Raw genomic sequence first — 22,345 nt, forward strand, 5'->3', positions numbered from 1 at the left:
CAGCTGCAGAGCTGACACGTTAACTGACATCCAACCAGAAGCCCTCCGCTGGCCCCACCAGAGCTCTGGAGACAAAAGAAGGGCAGAAGAAAGGCTTGCCACAAGGCCTTCCTCCCAGCCAGGAGGCCGAGGCGTCTCCGACGGCAGAGCCTCTTCCCCGCTCTGCAGGCACCAGCACAACCAGGGGCGAGAAACCAGGGGCCGTGACTGCGCTTCCCAACACGAAGCCAAGCTCAGCAGCAGGAATCACAGGCTCTGGCAAAGCAAACGATCCAGCTCTAACACAGGCGTTTCCAAGAGCCTCTCCAGAGCCCAGCAGCAGCACCAGCACACCTCAGCCTTCTGCCAACAGCACTCCTGTCCTTTCACAGCCTCCTCGCAAAGCCGGACCCTCTCCTGGCAAAAACTGCCCCTCCGTCCCCAGCCTGGCAAGAGGACAGGCCTCTGCCCACGGGCACCTCGCGGGCTCGCGGAGCTCCAGGCCTTACCTGCCTTCCGGAAATGCACAGGCTGCCGAGACAGCGACGGCAGAAGCGGAGCAAGGCAGAAACGGGCCGGTTCCGCGCCGTCGCCCCCAGCTCTGACGAATCCCCTCCGCGCTCAGAAAGGCTTTGGCCCAGCTCAACCCAGCCACAGCTGCCGCCCCACACCGGCACCCACTGCCCCACACGCCCCACCTGCCTGCCCCCAATGCGAGTGAGGCCTCCCGCCTCGACGCTCCGCCCCCCGCCCCTCCCTGCTGCGCGCTCCCCATTGGCTGCGGCGGCGCGTGGCCTGCCGGGGCTGCACAGGCGGGAGGGGAGGGCACGGGAGGGCAGGGGCGGGGCGAGCAGGGCAGGGGCGGGGCGAGGCAGTGGGCGTGCGCGTGCGCAGTGTGGGGCCCCGCGGCAGAGCGCCCCGGGCAGGGCGGGCGAGGGGCGGGGCTGCGCGCATGCCCGGAGGCCGCAGGCGCTGGGGAGGCAGCAGCAGCTGCGCGTGCGCGGCCTGGGGCCTGGGCGAGGCGTGGGGGGGGCTGCTGAGGTGCTGCCGCGGGGGCAGCAGCTGCCCCGGAGAGACCTTCCCGTGTCTCTGCCGGAGAGGATCCCCGAGGGCCTGGGGAGGGAGAGCTGCGCGGCCTGGATGCTTTTTGTGAGACTTCCAAAGCGAAGTGGAAGTGGGCAGTCAAAGCAGGGAGTGACTGTTCCCCTTGGACAACCCTGTTATTTTTCATACATGTAGCACTCTTGAAACGGTTTGTTGAAAGAACAGGGTTCTCTTCTGTTTCCTGCTTTCCACAGGCTACTAGTCACATTACAGGAAATAGCCACTCCTCTGCCCCAGCGCGGATTCCCACCAAGGCAGCTGTCCCTCAGGCATGTGCCTGCTCCAACGTGGGTCCTCCCCGGGCGGTGGTCCCTCGGGGCTGTCCCTGCTGCAGCGTGGCTCCTCCCCGGGCCACGGTGCCCTCAGAGGAGGACCAGCTCCAGCATGGAGCACCTCCTTGCAAGAGTGCGACTCCAGCCATTTGCCTGACAATGTCCCCTGCCACCTAGCTCCTGCCTTTTGTTTCTCCAAACATGGTTCATCACAGTTCTCCTCACAGGGGCCTCTCATGTCTCCTGTATCTCCCCCCATGTGCCTCCTCCTGTGTCTCCTGCCTGCAGTGCCTCCTGCCCGTTCTTCAGGACGTTTGAGCAGAGGCACCATGGGCTCCTCTGACTGCCTGAAGTCCTGGTGCGCAATGGGCTGTTGTCGTCTGTTGCAGAGTTGGCTGGAAGTGGCTGAGCCTGGCCTAGGGCAGCTCGTGGTCTCCTCGCACACAGGGCCTCCTGCAGAGCCCTGCTCCCAAACTGAGCCATCTGTGCCCAGCACGGCCCTCACTCACACACACACACACGCACACGCGCACACACCCGCACTGTGGCTCCCTCCAAGAACTGCCCTTAGACACTCAGTCGGTCCTGTAGTTGGCCCTGGATCCCTGGTTTCCCAGTTGCCTCACGCACACACACACACACACACACATTCACCAAGGCCCTGCCCATGGGGGCCCCCTCCAGCCCCCAGGATCCCCCCGCGGGGCAGAGCCCGGCAGGGCCCCCACAGGTGGGGACGGAACCAGGCATGCCGTCACCACGGCCCACCTATGTCATCATCAGTGACCTCAGCACCGCTGTTCCAGAGCTGTTGGGAGACCGTTGGTGGGAGAAGGGCCAGGAAGGTGCTCTCCGTTGCTGCCCGCCATGAGCCAGCCGGAGCGGCTGTGGATGAGGAGGAAGGCGGCGCTGCGCATCAGGAGGAAGGTGGGCCCGACCGTTTGGGACCGCCGCGCCGCCCTCCTGCCGAGTGCCGCAGCCGCCCCGGAGCCCGTGGAGGTGGAGCGCGTGGAGGAGGAGGAGGAACCCATGCAGGTGGAGCCTGTGGAGGGGCAGCCCGCCCCGCAGCCCCTGGACCTGCCCCAGGGGCCAAAGAGGAGGAGGAGGTGCTAGCCCGGCAGAAGGCCCCCGCTGCCCACAAGCCAGGGCACGGCCCCCCAGCAAGACCAGGCTGGGGCTGGCACTCAGCCCAGGGGAGCCGAGCCCAAGGCGCCGGCCTTGGAGGCTGAGGAGCGCCGGGCTGCGCGGCACCTCCTGGCCCGCCCCTGACTGCCGGGCACCAACATCTGCCCGGCAGAGGCAGGGCCGACCACGGGGCCACCTCCCTGCCAGGACTCCCCTCCACCTCCGCTGCAGGATGGAGACAGCACCCAGGAACGGCTCCCACCACCCTACCACAGCTCTCTTCAGGCGATGTTAGTTAGGATTATTAGTATTTTAGGATTAGGAAGATAAGTAGTATGAAGATAGTGTAGGTATAGTTATTGCAGTCTTAGTGGGTTCTTAGGCAGTTACTTAGAGAATTCTTAGAGCAGTTGTTGGGGGGGGGTCTAAGTTCGTAGGTATTTGGCTAAGTGTAGGATAGAGTTCTTATTTTTAGTTCCCCTTGGGTCAATTATTTCTTATAGGCATCCTAAGTAGCATTGGTCATAGTTATTGGTTAGAGCTATTCGGCACCATTAGGAGCATTAGTCCTAGTTATTAGTTATAGTTATTCTTAGTCAGATTTAGGGCATAGTTCTTCTTACTGTAGGACAGTTCATGTTAGGGCCCTGTTATAGTGGCCGACAAGCCTAGTTTCCATAACAATTTTGGCACCCCCGATGGGACCCTAGGCGAATACTGTCGGGGCCTCTCATCTCCAAATGATCATCTGGTGCCATCGGGTGAGTTCACCTGGGATCTTTGGCACCGAGAGGCACCGAAAAGGTGAGTCTTAAACTCCCGCCTAAATTCTAAATTCTGGTCTGGGAACAGTGCACTGTAAGGGGTACGCAGGCTGAGCACCATAAGTCATACCAGGCAGGGGGGTACGTGGGCTGGCCACCGTAAGGCGTACCAGGGGGACGGGGGTGAGTTCAATCCCCAGGGTTTGAGTGGGTTTTAAGTCCCAGCTCGGTCTGGCCGGAGAAGGGGTGCACAGCTTGATCAGCATAAGGCGCACTGCAAGACTGTAAGACAGAAGTCTAGAGTCACTGTGACTGGTGTGAGCGTGAACAGTACTGTGTGTGTGAGTGTGTATAGCCTGGGAACCGACCGGGGCACCTGTCGGCTGAGAAGCCGCCCGCTGCGAAGGGACAGCAGTCCTAGCAGTTAAAGACTCGGGGGGTGTGAGTGCGGTTCCCAGAGAGTGAGAGAGAGTGTGTGATTAAAGAAAAAAAAAAAAAAGAAGAAGGTTGGTCCAACTATGTCAGGAGGATTGCCCATTCCTGACAAAGGAGGAAAACTCAGCAGAACCCAGCAAGGGACTTTGGATCAGCAGGCTAAATTGTCCCACGATGTTTTTTTTCCACTAAAATGCAAAAGCGCCACAAAAAACTTATCATATCACAAGGGACTAGGCCCAAAACATTATTCGAACTTGTCCTGATTGCCAAAATTTATCCCAGTTACCACCATACTTAGGGACCAACCCTCGAGGCCTGCAACCCTGCAGTATTTGGCAGACAGACGTTACCCATTATGCCTTATTCAGAAAATTGAAATATGTCCATGTCTCTGTAGATACCTTTTCCCATTATGTTGTCGCTATTGCCCATGCTGGGGAAAAAAGCTGTGATGTATGTCGTCACTGGCTTGCCTGTTTCGCCACAATGGGGGTTCCCACTCAAATTAAAACTGACAATGGTCCTGCATACAACGAACGCGGGCATTTCCTCAAACCTGGGGGTCACTCACGTGACCGGAATTCCCCATTCCCCAACTGGCCAGGCAATAGTGGAACGTACCCATCGTACTCTAAAAAGGGGGAATAGCCCCGGTGCCTCCCCACAAGAGCAGCTGTGGAAAGCCTTATATGTTCTCAACCTCTTAAACCGTTATACAGACCAAAGTGCAGTTAATAAGCATTTCTCATGCCCAACGTGGCGAGGACAGCCTCAGGTTCACTACAAGAACCTGGAAACAGGTCAATGGAGTGAACCAGTAGACTTAATAACGTGGGGGAAAGGTTATGCTTGTGTCTCCACAGGTAATGGGCCTCGTTGAATGCCTGCACGGCTGATTCGACCTGTTGACGCATCCCTCAAAACACCAAACGAGGACTGAGAGCCAGTTAAGATGAGCCCATTTCGGGACATTTTCTGGCAATACCTGCCTGCCTCGTGCAGGGTCAATATCGATTCATAAAAGCTTACCGCGACTACGCGACCTTACTAATAAGTTGTAGATAGAATCAGAGTGGAACCCTTTTGAGGGACAGGACTGGATGTTAGGTTTGGGGTCGTGGGTTAAGAAGGTACTGGCGTGTGGATTGGTAATCTTGCTAAGATTTCTAGCCCTTGCTATCTCCCCTGCTTAATAAGCCTTATGCAGAGAACGACTCGAAGGGCTTTGCATCAAGTACTTGCTGTACAAATACACACTGCACTGGCAATATTTAGTTTAGAAAATAAAAAAGGGGGAGATGTAGGGGCAGACAGCGAGGGATTGGACAAGATAAGAGTTAAGGAGCCGAAAGCCTTGGGAGGAATAAATAGCAGTATGTAGATAAGGTAGTAGCCGCGCGGAGTAAGGAGTGATGATGGGAACGTGACCTTCGGGAAAGTACCGATCCGGGCTAGAGCTCATGTAAAGGGCTTGCTTGCTTGAATAAAGTTGATTGTGATCCAGCACATCGGAGTCCGTTAATCAATCCACCACAGTCCCTAAATAGCTCCCCCTCCCTGTCCCCAACCCCCTGTCCCCATCCCGTCCCCAAATAGCCCCCAGGGTCAGTCCCTAACCCCCCTCCTCCCCAAATAGCCCCCTCATCCCTGTCCCTCCCATGCCTGTCCCCAACCCCCCCTCCCTGTCCCCAAATAGCCCCCAGGACTTGTCCCTAACCCCCTCCCACCCCCAAATATCCTCTCATCCCTGTCCCCAAACCCCTAATCCCCAAATACCCCCCATCCCCCAAACCTCCCTATCCCTGTCCTCCCCCCACCCCATCCCCAAATAGCCCCCAGGGCCTATCCCTACCCCCCCCGTCCCCAAATACCCCCCCATCCCTCCATCCCTGTTCCCAAATAGCTCCCAGGGCCTGTTCCTAACCCCCCCCATCCCTATCCCCTCCCATAATTGTCCCCAAATTCCCCTCCATCCCTATCCCCAACCCCCCCATCCCTGTCCCCAAATTCCCCCCCATCCCTGTCCCCTCCCATCCCTATCCCTGTCCCCCCCCGTCCCCAAGTAGCCCCCAGGGTCTGTCCCTAACCCCCCCTCCCTGTGCCCAAACACCCCCCATCCCTGCCCCCCCCGTCCCGGTCCCGTCCCCCCCCCAGACCCTGCGCGGGGGCGTCGATGTCGGCCAGCGTGGCCTGCAGCTCGGCGGGGGCCCAGGCCGCGTAGGGCGGCGGCGGCGGCAGCTCCCCCGCGCCGGGGCCCGCGGCTGCCTCCAGCCGCTCCGTCGCCATCTTCTCGCCCGCCCCCGCCCCCTGCCCGCGCGCGCGCACGCGCCGCCGCCGCTGCCGCCTCAGCGCCCGCCCAATCCGCGCACGCGCCGCCCCAGCGCCCGCCCCCTCCCCGCGCACGCGCCGCCGCCTCAGCGCCCGCCCAATCCGCGCGCGCTGGACGCCGGGAAGAGGGGGGGCGCGTCGGCCGCACAGCCTGCTGGGAGTTGTAGTTCCCGGCGGGGGGGACCCAGGCGTCCGAGCCGGCCCTGAGGCAACGGCCGGGCGCCCCGTGTGGGGGGAGGGGAGGTGCTCGGACGCCTGGGCCCCTGGGGGGGTCCCGGACGCCTAGGTCCCTGCGGGGGGATGGGGATCCCCTGGGCACCTGACGGGGGGGCCCCAGACGCCTGGGTCCCGGGGGGGGAATCCCCATGGCACCTGGCGGGGGGGGCGTCCCGGACACCTGGGTCCCTGGGGGGGGAGGGGATCGGGATCGGGTCCCCTGGGTGGGGATCCCCATGGCACCTGGCGGGGGGGTCCTGGACGCTTGGGTCCCTGGGGGGAGGGGACGGGGGACACATGGCCCCGCTGGCCCCCGCCCCCCACCACACACGTGTGCCCCCCCCCCCGGCATCGCCGTGCGGCTGCCTTGCACACGTGTGCCGCCGGGCTGCCATGGGGCCCTGCTGTGGGGCTGGTGTGTGCGTGGGGCGGCTGTGTGCGTGGGGCTGCTGTGGGGTCCTGCCATGGGGCTGGTGTGTGCAGGGGGCTGCTGTGGGGCCCTGCTGTGGGGCTGGTGTGTGCGTGGGGTGGCCGTGGGGCAGCGCCGTGGGGCTGCTGTGTGCATGGGGCTGCTGTGGGGTCCTGCCGTGGGGCTGGCGTGTGCGGGGGGCTGCTGTGGGGCCCTGCTGTGGGGCTGCCATGGGGCAGTGCCGTGGGGCTGCCATGGGGCCCTGCCTTGGGCTGCCGTGGGGCTGGCCTGTGCGTGGGGCAGGGCCGTGGGGCTGCCGTGGGGCAGCGCTGTGGGGCCGGTATGTGTGTGGGGCTGGCGTGTGCAGGGGGGCAGTGCCGTGGGGCTCTGCTGTGGGGCTGCTGAGGGACTGGTGTGCATGTGGGGCAGCGCCGTGGGGCTGATGTGGGGATGCCGTGGGGTGGCCATGGGGTGGCCGTGGGGCTGCCACGCGGCTCCCGTGGGGCTGCTGTGTGGCTGGTGTGCACGTGGTGCAGTGCCGTGGGGCTGCCATGGGGCCCTGCCGTGGGGCTGGCGTGTGCGTGGGGCAGTGCTGTGGGGCTGATGTGGGGCTGCCATGGGGCAGCCGTGGGGCAGCCATGGGGCAGCACCATGCACCCCCCCATCCCGAGCGGCCGCCGGGTTCCAGTTCCGGCAGGAGCAAAAGCGAAAGCAGCTCCAAGCGAAAGCGGCTCTGGGGCGGCGGCGGTGGCGGCGACAACGACAACGACGAGGGTGCGACGGGGGTGCGAGGGATGGGGTGACGGGGGTGCGAGGGACAGGGTGATGGGTGTGTGAGGGATGGGGTGACATGGTGCCCAAGGGACAGAGGTGCAAGGGACGGGGTTGAGGGTGTGCGAGGGATGGGTGTGTGAGGGATGAGGTGACGGGGGTGCGAGGGACCGGGGGTGCAAGGGACCAGGTGACAGGGGTGCAAGGGATAGGAGTGAGAGGGACCGGGGTGACATGGTGCCCGAGGGACGGGGGTGTGAAGGACGGGGTGTGAGGGGGATTGGGGGACACTAGGGACAGGGTGTGTGAGGGACAGGGTGTGCGAAGGATAGGTTGTGCGAGGGACGGGTGTGTGAGGGACAGGGGTGCACGAGTGATTGGCGTACACTAGGGACAGGGTGTGCAAGGAATGGGGTGTGTGAGGGACGGGGGTGCGAGGGCCAGGGTTGTGCAAGCAATGCACTGACCTCTTCAACATTTGGGTGGAAATGGCCTCGTTTGATCTCCCTGGTGGCCCCGACCTCCCCCAGCTTTTGGGGTGGGAACGGCCTTTTCCGTGTCCCTGGTGACACTGACTCCATCGACTTTTGGGGCAGGCTTGACCTTCTCCAGCCTTCTAGGTGGGCTTGATCCCATCCAGTCTTCTAGGTGGGCTTGACCTCATTCAACCTTCTAGGTGGCCTTGATCTCATCCAGCCTTCTAGGTGGGCTTGATCCCATCCAGCCTTCTAGGTGGGCTTGATCCCATCCAGCTTTTGGGCCGGGACTGAGATTTTCTAATTTGCCAGGTGGGATTGATCTCGGTGGGCTTTTGTGGTGGGATCGACCTTTTCCAGCCTTCTGGGTGAGTTTCAGCTCCTGCAGCTCTCCAGTTGGGATTGACTCCTTCTGATTTTCCCGGTTGGATTGTCCTTGTCCTGTTTTCTGGGTGGGATTGACCTTCTCCAACTTGCCTGGGGGGATTCAGCTTTTCCAGTGTTCTTGGTGGGATTCAGCTTGTCCAGCTTTCAGGGTGGGATTGATATCATCCAACCTTTGCAGTGGGATTGACCTCATGCAACTTTTGGAGTGGGATTGACCTCATCCAACCTCCTCTGTCTTTCCAGGTGAGATCTTCCTTCTCCTCTGGCTCTCCAGGTGGGATTTGGCTTCTTCAGCTCTCCTGGTGGGATTCACACCTGTTCTTCCAGGTGGGATTTATCTCCTCCTCCAACTCTCCAGGTGGGATTTGCCTTTTCTAATCCTCCTGGTAGGATTCATATTTGATTTCTCAGGTGAGATTTTCCTTCTCTTCCAGTTCTCCAGGTGGGATTCATCTCCAATTCTCCTGGTGGGATTCATACTTGATTTTTTAGGTGACGTTTATCTTCTTCAGCTCTTCAGGTAGGATTTACCCTCTCCAAGTTTCTGGGTAGGTTTTATCTCCTCCCGCTTCCCAGGGGAGATTCAGCTCCTCCAGCGCTCGTGGTGGGATTTGGCCCCTCCAACCCTTGTGGTGGGATTCAGCCCCAGCTTTAGACACCAAAACTCCTTCCAGCTCCCAGTACTGCCTCGTCCTTCCCCTTCCACTCAGTCATCTCTGTCGGGTCTTGGTGGGCTCCTCCGTTTCTGAAGTACGTGTGGTCCCTCGGACACGTGGTCCCTTGGACACATGAAGCCTCCAACACGTCACTTCAATGCGTCTCTATGGACTTTCAGCCAACAAGGATGCGATCTACCAGCTGAGTTGCTCCCAGATCATGTTTTTACTTCTTCTGGTGCTCAGTCTGGCCCCGTTTTTGGTTCTTTTTGACTCCTGAGGGTGCGGAAGAGCTGCTTGGACTCTCCTAGTTGGAGCAGCTACCTTTCTCCTCCTGGCTTTGTCCCAACACGTGACGTCCACCTCCTTGCACGTGCGTTTTCCGAGGAATGAAACGCCCTGGAGCCGCGGCTCGGTTTGACCTAGGTCACTTGGAGAAGGAGCTGGGACTTCCCAAGCCGAAAGCAGGGCAGAAATAATGGGTGTGAAACCTGGTCCTCTTTCCTTGCACCCCCTCCCTGGGGCAGAGGTTGGAGGGGGGTTAAGGGTGTCCTCTTGGGTTGGGGTCCTTGTCCCACTTCGCTCCGCCGGATCGGGTTTCCCACCGGTTTCCTCTCTGCGTCTCCTTCCAGAAATGAGCAGAAGCAACAATCGTGGCTTTTCTCTGGTGGCAGCAAAAGAAGCAGGTCGGTCCCGTCTTCATCCGCTTAGGGACGGGGTGTTGTGGTGGTTTCAGCCATAGCGTTGTGGGAACGCGGGGACAATCCAACTCGGCCGGGACCTTGGGAGGTCTCTGGCCCAACCTGCTTGAAGCAGGGCTTGATCCAGCTGGGTCCTGAACCCTTCTGAGATGGCACAAAGTCCCTCCCGCTTGCGACGGGGAATGGGGCAGCCTGGCTCCTGCCCACAGCCGGCAGTTTAGCGGAGAGCTGATCCGGGCTCCAGATTTTGAGGACTTTTCCCTCTCTTTCTCCTCCAGAAACCCACAGATGAGCTGAAGTTGTGTCCTGGGTGCAGCAAGATGCTGCGCTGATGGGTGAGCGAGGTTATGTTTCCGACCTCCGCTGAGGCTCTGTGTCGCTCATCGTCTTTCTTTTGTGTCTTTTAACCTATTCTCGTGTCTCTTCAGTGATGTCCAGGTTTGGCTTTTCATCCAGCTCCGAGGAGGACTCATCTGATCCCGGTGAGTGGTGCTGAGCTTGTCCGCAGGGAGGTTTCATGGGCGTTTCAGGGGCTTCATGTCCCGTTGCCGGCGCACTGAATTTTGCTGAAACGGGGAGCTGCCTTTCACCGAGCCTCAGCCCTGGTGGGACCAACGGCGGGACGCAACTCACCCAACCTTCAGCCAGGGAGAGGAGGATGGTCCAGGTCTGATCTTGGTTGAAACGAGGTCAAAGGGGATCACGCTGTAGCGTCGCACACCGCGAGCGAGAGTGCAGCTGCTCTAGCATGCAGTTACCATTGCCTCACAACACCCTGAAGAGCCTCGAAAGCCGTCTGGGATTTATTTCTTCTGCTATTTCCGTGACAGATGTTTCCCTGGTGGCCTGACGCAGGGAGGAGGACAGCTGTGGCCGCTGTCAGCGGGACAAGGTGGGAGCTCCTTATCTCCGGCATCCCTCTCCGTTGTCCCCAGGAGTCACCTCGCCCAGGGTTAGATGCCTGGGCAGCCCTGGCCCGCATGGTGGGAGAGACGTACATCCACCTTGGGTCTCTGGGGACCTGCTGGGATGGGCTTGAGATGGGTTTTTTCATTTTTTCTGCCTGCTTTTTAATTTTTCCTGCCCATTTGCTGAGCTGGTGATGAAGAATGGTGTGATGCATCTTCTCCGTCTGCTCTGCCTTTCCTTCCTTGCGCTGAATTTTGGGGATCATCTCCGTGCGCGTGATACTCCCGCAAGGATGCAAACCACGAGGCTGGGCTTTGGTCCCTCTCACCTCCTTGGCTCCAAAACTACCAAGCTCTTCTCCCACGGCACCTCGCAGAGCTCCTGGGACATCTCTGGTGGGTGCCAAGCTAACGCTCGTTCCTCTCTCCAGTGTCTCCCAGAAGCGACTGCACCAGAGATCATTTGAGATGAGGGTGGCAAGAAAGCCTACAGGTGAGAGGTGGTGGCTCCAAATTGGGGGCGTCTCAGGGAACATGGCCGAATGCTTGGCGGGACTGAGGTAGGAGCAGCCTGCTTGAATTTATGGTGTCTACCAGGCGGCTGCTGTTATCTGAGAGCTTCTGGCCTCTCTGGGAGCCAGGTTTTAAGCGCTGCTTGTGCAGGATGTTAACTCCATCATGGGTCCAAGCTAGACCTGCTGACCGTTCCCTGATCCAGCTCTCCTCTTTGCCGCGCAGAGTTTCCCTCCCTGGTGCCAGCTCGTTTCGGTGCACTGAGACCGACCTGTGCTTCGACGTGAAGGCGGTGGTTACCCTGAGCTACGAGTATGGCTCCTGGCAGCAGCACCTGCGGGGAGCCGATGCGGAGAGATGGACCTTCGTCGGCCCATTGTTCAACATCCGGGCGGAGCCAGCTGGCGCCATGGGTGCCGTCTACCTGCCACACTTCGTGTGCCTCGGAGGTGGAGCAGCCGGGCCGCGGCTTTGCCCTGGCTTTGTGGTGTCCCGCACCTCCTTCTCTGTCCTCCTCTTCCTCCAAAGCCAAGGTCCGGGAGTCCCCGCTCCAGACTCACAGGTTAAACCCTTGGCGGGAGCCTCTGGAGGCCGAAGGAGACCTCGTTTCCTCCCGGTAGGCCAAGACAACGCTTCCAAGATGCAAATTGGCTGCTTCGCGGATGGGAAGCTGGTCCTGGAGATGCCGGCGGAGGTGCAGCCGTTCCACGCGGTGCTGGAAGACCCCAGCTTCTCCTTTCTGGGGGTGCTTTGGAGGAAGGTGGCTTTGCTTCTCCATTTGCCTCTCCACTCCCTTGTGCTGATCTACCACGCCACCAGGAAGGAACCTGTCACCCTCCATCTCTACTTGATCCCTGATGACCGCTCCATAAAGCAGGTGAGATCCCAGCAAGCACGTGTCGCACTGCGGAAGCGTCACCGCTCCTCCAAGGCTGGGTGGCGCCTGACGAGTCCGGATCTACATGTACGTCCGTGTTTGCTCATCTTTCTCTCCCGGCGCTGACCATGTTTGACTTTCTGCAGGCAATCGAAGAGAGGGAGAAGTCGTCCATGTCCTACCGGGTGGATAAACCGCCGTTGACCAAGCGTCTCAACTGCGGGAGGTCCTACGTTGTTTCTGGCTCCGCACCCGCAGCCGTACAACCCAAGGTAACTGGGATTTGGGAAAGAGCTGAGGCCGGCGGTACTTCACGTGGCAGAGCCGAGCGTTTTACGGGTGGAATAAGCCCAATCACGTGGCAGAGCGATGGTTCTTGCGCTGTTAGCAAGCCTCAACTCCTATATAAACGTCCTCAACATGAGCTGTGACCTCTAGAAAATGGCCTGTGTCTCCAATTCCTTCCTATGATCCCTTTAGGTTGGTAGAATGTGATGGTTCTCCAACTTCTGTCGCTAAAAATGCATCTGCCTCAGGTGGAAGAACCATCTCAGGTTGCTCCACAACCAAGGAGACCGGTTTCCGTCAAAATGTAGTTTATCCCACCCCAATATCGGTGTCTAAGGTTGGGGTAAGAGTTGCCGCCTGGAGCCTAAGCTATTTGTTTCCATGAAATATCCAAATTTTGGGGACATATGCTAAGACAAGGTTTCTTCTACTCTTCCATCTCATCCATACTCTTCCAAGATGAGCTTGACCACGATGGACAGTCATGGAGTTGCTTTCTTCTGCTCCTCCATTGAGTGGATGAGCTTGACCATGGCGGATGGTCATGGTGTTGGTTTCTTGTGCTCCTCCATCAAGCGGATGAGCTTGACCATGATGGATGGTCACAGGGTTGGTTTCTTCTGCTGTGCTGGCTATGAAAGAGCAGCTCCTGAGAGCAATTCCTGCCTTTCCACCAGATCCTGGGCTTCCATCTCAGAGGGGCAGAAAAGCAGCAGATCTTCAGTGAAATCTACCTTAGTGTCATGGTAGAGGAAGTCAAACTCAGCTTGAAAGACAAAAGGAAGGACAAGTGCGTGTGGCACGCGGTGCTGCGAAGAGGTAGGTGTCTCGCGTCCTTTCCCCTCCAGCATGGTGAAGCTGTGAGATGTCCCAAGGAGGGAAGGCTGGTGCCCAAGTCTTTTCAGACAGAAGCAGAACCTTCAAAACGTCTCTTTTTCTGCTGGCTGCAGAAGAAACCAAGGGTGATGAGCTCGACTGTACGTATTTGCCATGACGGTGTCTGAAATTAGGTTAAAGCTCCACTGCAGTGAATTCCCAGCAAGACATACGTGTTGAACCAGGTGATGGGATCTCACCTCCCTGTCAGAGGTGCCCATCAAACATCATCTGTAGCTCCAGCAGCTCCCACGGCCAATGTGAGAGTGGTGGTGGGCTCTGAGAGGGCTGTAATTAGCTTTGCTGCCACTTGATGGCACTAGCTTGCCGGGAACAGGAGCAGCCCTATGGTGGAGGAACCCAACCTTGGTTCCTGTCCTCTTCCAGGAGACATCGCACCCAGCAGGGCAGGCACAGATGCCCCGCGCGCCAGTCTCTGGCTCCCTGGATTGTGGCGCAGCCGGCCAGGTAGGAGGCGAAGCCGTGGGAAAAGGTCACCAAGCCAAGGTCGGGAGGTGGCCTGGGAGGCTGGGTGCTCCTGTAGGACGGAGCTTTCCGTGGAAGTGCGTCTGCTCCGTCCCCACGGCCTCCAGCGCCCCATTGACCACGCGGGGTTGGGGATCCTTCGTTGGGCCCTGCCATCGCTCACCCTCTCGTGTCTGCTCCGTCTTGCTCTCCCACAGGCTAGGCAGACAGAGGACAAATCCCAGGAGCCTTCGCGACGACGACAGGTGAGACCTTCGGGGTTGAAACGCCTCAAAACCAGGGGCTGGTGCTCAAACGCCTGCCCTGAACCCTGGCATTGACCTCGGCATGGTCCCGGGTCGAATGAGACCTTTGCACGGGCCTCTGCTTTGGGCTAATCCGCTAATAATGGAGAGGAAAGGGCGCTCCGTGGTGCCGGTCATCTCCTCCTCGGCCCGTGGCAGCTCAGACGAAGCCTACCCTGAAGTGGCTGCTGCTCCATGACTTGTGGGGCAGCTGAGAGGGCGCCAGCGTGGCCACCGACGCCTAACGCTTCACTTCTGGCCTCCGCAGAGAAACACTTTGTCAATTTGCACCAAGTGGAGCTGATCGAATGCGTTGTCAAAGTGAAAGGTGTCTTGGACCTCCTGCTCGGGGACGTTCTGGACTTCGAGCAATACCAAAGGATCCTGGCGGAGAAAACATCCCACAGCAGGATGCGCGAGCTGTTCAAGCTGATGCTGAGCTGGACTCGCCAGTGCAAGGACCGCCTCTACGAGGCCCTGAAGAAGCAGCACCCACACCTCATTGAAGATCTTGAGAAATAACCCATACCACTCTGCAATACGGAGGAGCAAAGTCCCTCTAGGCAGCTCACAAGTGACTTCACCAATGGCAGCGTCACCGCAGGATCAACGCCTTGCTGAGGTCAGAAAGCACCTCTGGAGATCGCCTATCCCCTCCCCTTTTTTTATAGCAAGGTCACCTAGAGCAGGTTGCCCAGGACCATGTGTGGTCAGGTTTGGAATATCTCCAAGAATGGAGACTCCACAACCCCCCTGGGCAACCTGGTCCAGTGTTTCCATCACCCTCACAGTAAAAAATCTTATGTTTAATGGGATTTCTTGTATTTCTGTATGTTCCTGTTGCCTCTTGTCCTGTCCCTGGCTGTCACTGAGAAGAATCTGTGTCCGTCTTCTTTACCCCCTGTCCCCATCGGGCGTTTCTAGACAATGATAAGATCCCCCTGAGTCTTCTCCCCTCCAGGCTGAACGGTCTTGGCTCTCTCAGTCTCTCCTTGTATGGGAGCAGCTCCAGGCCCTTAGTCATCTCGGTGGTTGCACTTGCTCCACTAGGTCCATGTTGTACTGGTGGACCAAGCCCTCCAGGTGTGGCCTCACCAGCACTGAGGAGAGGGGAAGCATCTCCTCCCTCGACCTGCTGGCAACGCTGCTCCTGATGCAGCCCAGGATGCCATGGGTCTTTGTGGCCACCAGAGCACGTTGCTGGTTCACCGTCAACTTGGTGCCCACCGGGTGCTTCTCTGCAAAGCTCCTTGCAGCTCAGGCAGGTTTTGGTCCACCTCCCTGGCCTCTTATCCAGCTCGTACTTCATCAGTGTTTCTACAAAGACACAACGGGAGAGGCCCAGGCTGCAGAAACATTTGGTTGGACCCAGTGGCCCCTCTCTCCCCTCCTGCACCGAGCTTGGCGATGCTCCTTCTGCCTCCACAGGCAGGTTGCTGCCTCCTGAGCACGAATGGCAGCCATGTGCCCGCTGCTGGCCTCTCAGGTGCTGAGGCACAAGTGACCTCACAGTCATGATGCAATCCATGTGCCTGCTGCTGGCCTATGAGGCAATGAGGCCTAGGTGACCTCACAATCAGCGTGGAAGCCACGTGACTAGTATGGAGTAATGCGGGAGAAGGCGTTATCTCCCAAGGTCCTCACGAGGAGGAGATAGTCCAGGCCACCCCAATGAGCGCTGTCCCAGCAGGGAGAGGAGGCTTCGTGTCCCAGGGTCCTGGTGCCCAAGCGGGCCTCATCTCGGAGCCTTGACGTCCTCCCAGATGCCTGGGCCCCTCGGACGCCTGGGCCTCTAGAAGGACTGGGTCACTCCTAGGCGCCCAGGTCACTCAGACTCCTGGGCCCCTCAGAGAGTTGGGACTCTGGGTGCCTAGATCCCCCAGATGCCTGGGCCCCTTGTTAAATAGGGACGTCCCTGGACGCCTGGGTCCCTAGGACTCCTGGGCCCCTTGGAGAATTAAGTCACCCCCAGACGCCTGGGCCCCTCAGAGGATCAGGTCACTCCCAGACACCTGGGCCCCTCGGGTGCCTGGGCCCCTTAGAGAATTGGGCCATGCCCAGATGCCTGGGCCCCTCGGAGTTTGAGTTGCTCCCGGACACCTGGGCCTCGTAGAGTGCTGGGTACCTGGATGCCTGGGCCCCTCGGATGCCTGGGCCCGTAGAAGGACTGGGTCACTCCTGGATGCCCTGGATGCCCTGGACACCTGGGCCCCTCCATGAATTATGTCACTCCCAGATGCCTTGGCACCTCAGATGCCTGGGCCCTTGGGAGAACTGGGCTGTTGCCGGATGCCTGGGCCCTCAGAGTTAAAGTTGCTCCCAGATGCCTGGGCCCCTCGGATGCCTGGGCCCCTAGAAGGACTGGGTCACTCCTGGAAGCCCTGGATCCCCTGGATGCCTGGGCAAATACTCCTCCACTTTATGTAGTTGCTGTGGGTTCATGTAAAGTCACCTCTGGCTGCTGCTGATAGGCCAGAAGCAGGTTTATGGCTTCAGTGTAGACTGTGAGGTCACTTCTGCCTGAGTACCGGATAGGCCAGCAGCAGGAACAGCATCAGGAAAGCAGCTGTGAGGTCACCAGTCTGAGCAGCTGAGCAGCAGCAACGGGGCTGTGAAATGGCTTGTGAGGACACTTCTGTCTCTGAGGACGACAGGCCAGAAGCGCGCTGGCCTTGCAGGACTGTTCCCTGCTGGGCTGGGACTCTCCAGGGAGGCCTGAGCTGCCCCAGGCTGCATTGGGCAGGGGGCTCGTGCCGAGCTCCCGATGCTGTGGGTCCAGCAGGGTGCCTGGACTCCACTGAGTAGACTCATTCCTGAGTTCATGCAAGCAGGGATTTGGTTGGCTTCTTTGGGACTTTTTTGGACACTGAAAGAAAGAGGCTGCTGTTGCATTTAGAAACACTTATCAGCTGGTAGAAATGAACCGCACGCAGCACAGAGCTACGAAACCACAGTTCCTGCAGTTGTGTGGGGAGTTCTACACAAGTGCTCTGTCATTAAATATATACATATATAAAATAAATACACACACACATACATATACACACATATATGTGTACATACATATATACATATATTGTATTTTCTTTACATGTCTAGGAACTACAGAAGGCATTCCTGATCATCATCTTTTTTTTTTTTTTTTTTTTTTTCCCCTTGGGAGAATAGGTGTTTTCACCACTGGAGAAATACATTGAGCCAATATTCAGGAGAGCTTTGCAGAGACTTGTGCAGTCTCCTGTGTTCTGTGGTAGGATGAAGACATTAAATCACAAAATGCAAGGGAATGTATTTCAGCTCTACTTTGGAAGCCGTACTAGGGCAAGTGAGGCATAGGGACTATCCAGGGAAGTTAACCAACATCTCTTGTCTTCTGGGTTGTATAAATCATATTTTAAAGGAGAATGCAATGTATAGTGATGAGGAATCACTTTCAGGGTTCTGAGGCTGAATTGCCACATCAATGCCTACTGGCATTGCCTACTGGACGAAAGGAAACATTTCTTAACTGCAACAGGTAAATGTCTGTGTCCTTTGGATTCAGACTGCTGGGTCCTTGTAAACAGCCTTGGCTGTTGTAAGAGTGAGGGCTGGGAGAGGAGAGAGTAAAGAAAAGTTTGTCGGGGAGTTTGTATATCAGTCCATGGGAGAAGTAAGCATGAAGCTGAAACTCGGTACTAGAGTTCCCATACAGGACGTCGTTCTTACTGATCAAGTTGAAGGACTCAGCCTTTTCCTCGACCAAAATGGTCCACAAAAGATTTGGGTGTGTTGATTCAATCCATGCTTTTCCTTGAGTGACTCAAGACCAAAGAAATGTGCTGTCTATCTTTTTAGACAAAAGATCTGCATAGAATTGTGTAGCCCTCTTTGCCTTTCAGGCTTTCAGGACTGTTAAAAGAAATGCTGTCCACAAATGTGTTTTGTAACACTACAGTGAGATCACTAGAAAGTTTATTTGCAACCGGGGTTAGAAGACAGCACACAAGGAAAGGTGAAACCATGGCAATGACTGAACAAAATCAGTATCTTACTTAGGATAATGCTGTAACCTTACCCATCCATTTTGCAGTTCTTTAGATATAATTCCTGTGTTTCAATGCTCATGTTAATGTTTTTTCTAAAAATGCTGTTCTGCTCTTTTCTCCCTTCCCACCTTCCTTGCTACCTGTTGACCAATTTCAGCTGAACATGACAAATGTAGAGATCTGAATATTTTTGAACTCTAGGCATCATGAAAATGAATGTCTGGGTGAGGAAGCGATCCCGACAGGTGTGTGCTGAGAGAGAAGGTTGTAATTCTCCCCCATATCAGCTAACTGACCCCTTGCCCTGCGTGCATTTGGGGGCCAATGCCCATGTGTGATGTGAGAACCATCACCTGCCCAGCCAGCATGGTGGGGACCAGCAGCCATGGTGGGGATGGGCAGGATTGCTTAGGGGAGGTGTGGCACGAGCCAGCAAGAAAATGGGCTTTGGTAGTTGTCCTGATCACAGAACAGCTTACTACTTGTTGGAGTACGGAGAGCATTAACAACAACAACAACAATAACAATAAAAGTGGGGGGAAGGATGAAAAGAAAGAAAAAACCCATCTGTTGGCCTTGGTAACTTTCTTTTCAAACTTCTTGTTTTCTGATTATTGTTCTAGAAATGGTGATTGCCAGCAGCACGGTACAGGCCAGGGCTCTAAATGGCTGGAGAGCCAGCATACAGGCAAAGGTCTCCCCTGGAGCCTGCAGGAATACATGCTCTGGAGAAGTTGGCAGCTCTGGCAACCCTGGGCCTGTCAGCTCTGTTTGTTCGCACCACATCCCCTGAAGAAAGATGCACACAGGGACCTTTTCACTTCTTTAATCTCATGGGATTCATTGACTCAAGTCAGAGGGGTAGGTGGAACTCATGGTAAGGAGGTGGCCTGGTTTTAATATGCTTCCTATTCTGTCTGAACATCCACATTTGTTTTAGATTGAGTGACATCAGATGATGACGTTGTGCGTGCCCATAGCTTCCATTCCAAATTCAACAGTCAGGAGGTTGCTGAAGGAGCTGGAAGACGCTGCTCATACACCTCTCTCTCCACAGCAAGAGCTCCAGCTGGTCTCAGTGGGATTCAGACTGTGGTTTTCATCTCCTCCTAAGTCTCTGTATCTCCCAGGAGGTGGCTCTGCATTAGCTTGACTGCAGCTCATGCCTTTCTTCTAACCTCCCTTTTTTTTTTTCTATAATAGTATAATACCACCGATTTTTTTTTTGGCGGGGGGCGGGCGGCGTGGAAAGAAGTGTGTTGAGAGTTGTGTCTTCCAGGTCACTGATGAACGTGGACAGATCCCGGTATAGACCCCTGCGTACTCCACTTGTCACTGGCTTCCAGGTAAAGCACCACCCATTCACAAAAACCCTCTGAGCGTGATCATCCAACCAGCTTTTTACCCACCCAGTTCTCTACGCAGTGTGTTGTCACACTTACTTGTATACAAGAAGATAATGTGAGACAGTGTCAAACACCTTGCTAAAATCATGGTAAATAACATCCACTACTCTGCTCTCCTCTGCAAGTACAGGTCTTTTATCACAGAAGGCAATCAGGTTGCTCAGGAATGATTTACCTTCAGGAAATCCATGCTGACTGCTCCCAGGCACCTTCTTCTCCTTCATGTGCCCAGAAGTGTGATGTGAGAGGACTGACTCCATGACACACTCCTCACCAAAGTGAGGCTGAGTGGCCTGCAGCTCCCCAGGTTGTCCTTGTGGCTTTTTTTGAAGATGGGCACAACATACTCCTTTTTCTGGTCATTGGGACCTCCCCTGATCTCCGCAGCCTTTCAGAGATGGTAGAGACTGGCCCTGTTGTGATAGCAGCCAGCCCTCTAAATGTCCTCGGATGCAGCCCATCCAGTCCCGTGGACTAGTATGGGTTGAGTTCTTCCAAGTAATCCCTCACTCAACGCTCTTCCACCTTTCGTTGTTGCTGTTGTTGTTTTCCTTTGGACCTCCCCTGCTCTCCACAACCTTTCAAAGATGACAGAGAGCAGCCTTGCTGTCATAGCAGCCAGCTCTCTCCATGTCCATGGATGCCAGCCATCCAATCCCAGAGACTTGTATGGACTGAGTTCTGGCAAGCCATCCCACACTCAAGACCTATGCACTGCAGGTTGGTTTTCTCCTCAGGAGTCTTGACCCTAGGCACAACAGCCTGGGAGACCTTGTTGGTGAAGACTGAAGCCAAGAAGGCACTTAGTTCCTCAGACCTACCTGCAGCTGCTGTTACTAGATTCCCTGCCCAATCCAGCAGTGAGCCAATATTTTCCTTGTTATTCTTTTACTGCAGCTGAAGTAGTAGCAGCTTTTCTCCATGTCCTTGATGTCCCCTGCAAGTGTCAGTCCTAGGGGAGCTCTGGCTTCCCTAACACCAACTCTGATCTGCTGGACAATACTTCTGAATTCCTGCTTTGCTGCCTCTCCCTCCAATTCACTTCCTGCATGCTGCCTTATTGCCCGAGAGCTGAGGTATGAAAGGAGCTTCCCACTAAGAGGGAAAACCCTGCAGTGCCCAAGGCCAGGGAGAAACGGAGCTGGGCCATGCAGGAATGCCAGGAGAGGGGTTTGCTGGCTGAGCTGACTCTGCAGCACCTTGGGGCCTGTGGCAGAGGTGAACTGATCTCCTGGCAGGACAAGGTGCCACCGAAGAAGTCCCTGGGCCTGGGCAGCCTGTGATCCACCCTGAGGTCATCATTAGCACAATCCCTGCTCATATTGTCCAGGGGCGAGAAGAGGTTCAGAGGGAGGAGAGCAAGAAGGGTTTGAGAGTCCTGAGACTACAGCGGAGACTTTGGTGTGCTGTGCCTCCCATTTGCACAGCACACTTGGATGTGGACAGTACAGGCTGTGCGTAAAGGCAGAGGAAAGATTCATTTGTTTGGGCACAGGTAGGAAATCAGAGATGCCCTGGGGCACTTGCTCAGCAGCACTCCAAAAAGCCATGGCTTTCCTGTGGGTCCCATGCTGTATCTGCTAGAAAAATGCAGTTGTGCTGGACACCCCAGGCATCCGACATGGCCCTGCCAGCCTATTTCTATGTCATTAAATCAAGAGTCTGCACTGAATTACATTAGGATTTTGCACTGCAGGGATCCCCACGTGTCTCAACTCCACAGAGAGTGGTGCTCTAGCAGTATTAGGCATCTAGGGTCACTGGAGATGGCCAAGGAAATTCCCCACCTGGTCCCCACCTAGTGCTCAAGGAGGATCTTGCTCTTAGTTGCTCCATCAGAGCAAGCAGACACTGGCACATGTCTTGGACCACCTCTGTCTCTTCTAATGTCACCAGGTGCTTGTTTATGGGCAACTGACTCCCACCCTCCATCTCCAGCGATTACAGTGGGAGCTTAGACAAGGAGTTCCCATGCAGACACCTCTGTTGTGCTCACTTCAGCTTGGGCAAGGGGAATCCCACCTGCGGCGTGCTTGTGGAGTTCACAGGAGTTTGCTGAATCCCACTCCAGCCCAGAGGCTTCTAAACTGGCGTAAGATGCCTAGACTGACTCATCTGAACCAATATCTGAGCCATGTGTCAGTGAGCTCCTTTCTTGTCCCCATCTAGGTGTCCTGCCTCATTAAGAGATGGGAATAGGACCTTCCAGGGAGGGACTTTTCCACCTCTCACAGATAACCATCCTCTGATGAGACAAATTGCAATGCTGCAGTGGGTTTCTGTCCTCTGTTTAGAGAGGGACCATAGGTGAATATTTTGGCATGGAGTTTTTCTGCGCCCTGTGCGCACCTTGCCACTTTTCCCTGCACATCTTCAGCAGGTTTCTGTTGTCCAAACCCCTGAGCTCCTCTGCCCTTCAGGGCTGCCTCCCTTTGCCCATGCCATGGAAGAGCTCCATACAGCTGAGCTTCCTCTTCACACAAAGGACATCCTCCCTCCTCACCTTCCCTCCTGGTCTCTCCTGAAGAACTTGTAGCCATCAGTTGCAGCTCTGTCATCACGCAAGCTGTCCCACCATGTCTCAGCAGCTACTCCAACAATGCCACAATTCTGTGACAGCAGGCAGAGCTCCAGCTCCTCTTGCCTGTTCCCCAAGCCTGAGAGCATTTGTACTCATTGGAGCTGCAGCACCTCAGCTGTGGCACCCGGGCCAAGTGCAGCCTTATGACAGGGAAACCTGTTACTGAGTGCCCAGGATGTCACATAAGCAAAGGCTTTGCTTCATAGCAGAGACATGCTGGAGTGGGTGGCGCATGGCAATGGGATGTTGAAACAAGGTGCTGATGAAGAGAGCAAACCCTGCAGTCCCCAAAGCCAGAGAGAAACCCAGCTGGACCATGCAGCCCTAGTAGAAGAGGGCTTTGCTGCTGCAGATGACTCCAAAGCACTTTGGGGCCTGTGACAGAGGTGAAGAGGATGTCAGAGGACAAGCTGCTGCTGAAAAGGTCCCTGGGGACTGAGCCACACTGCGGACATCGTTAGCATGTTCACTG

The 22,345-nt window shown here is 56.6% G+C and overlaps 1 non-coding gene across 2 annotated transcripts; it reads left to right on the forward strand.

Annotated features, from left to right (window-relative positions):
- The first annotated feature begins 13,776 nt into the window (after window positions 1-13,776).
- Window positions 13,777-21,327, forward strand: LOC112980312 (uncharacterized). 2 transcript variants are annotated; one of them, XR_010386457.1, is made up of 4 exons: window positions 13,777-13,819; window positions 18,510-18,747; window positions 18,827-19,232; window positions 19,423-21,327. It is a non-coding gene; the product is annotated as an uncharacterized LOC112980312 (transcript). The 2 variants fall into 2 exon arrangements; XR_010386456.1 differs by having other exon boundaries at window positions 18,827-21,327.
- Window positions 21,328-22,345: the final 1,018 nt, after the last annotated feature.

Source organism: Dromaius novaehollandiae, unplaced genomic scaffold (assembly GCF_036370855.1).
Source record: "Dromaius novaehollandiae isolate bDroNov1 unplaced genomic scaffold, bDroNov1.hap1 HAP1_SCAFFOLD_31, whole genome shotgun sequence".
Taxonomy (NCBI): domain Eukaryota; kingdom Metazoa; phylum Chordata; class Aves; order Casuariiformes; family Dromaiidae; genus Dromaius; species Dromaius novaehollandiae.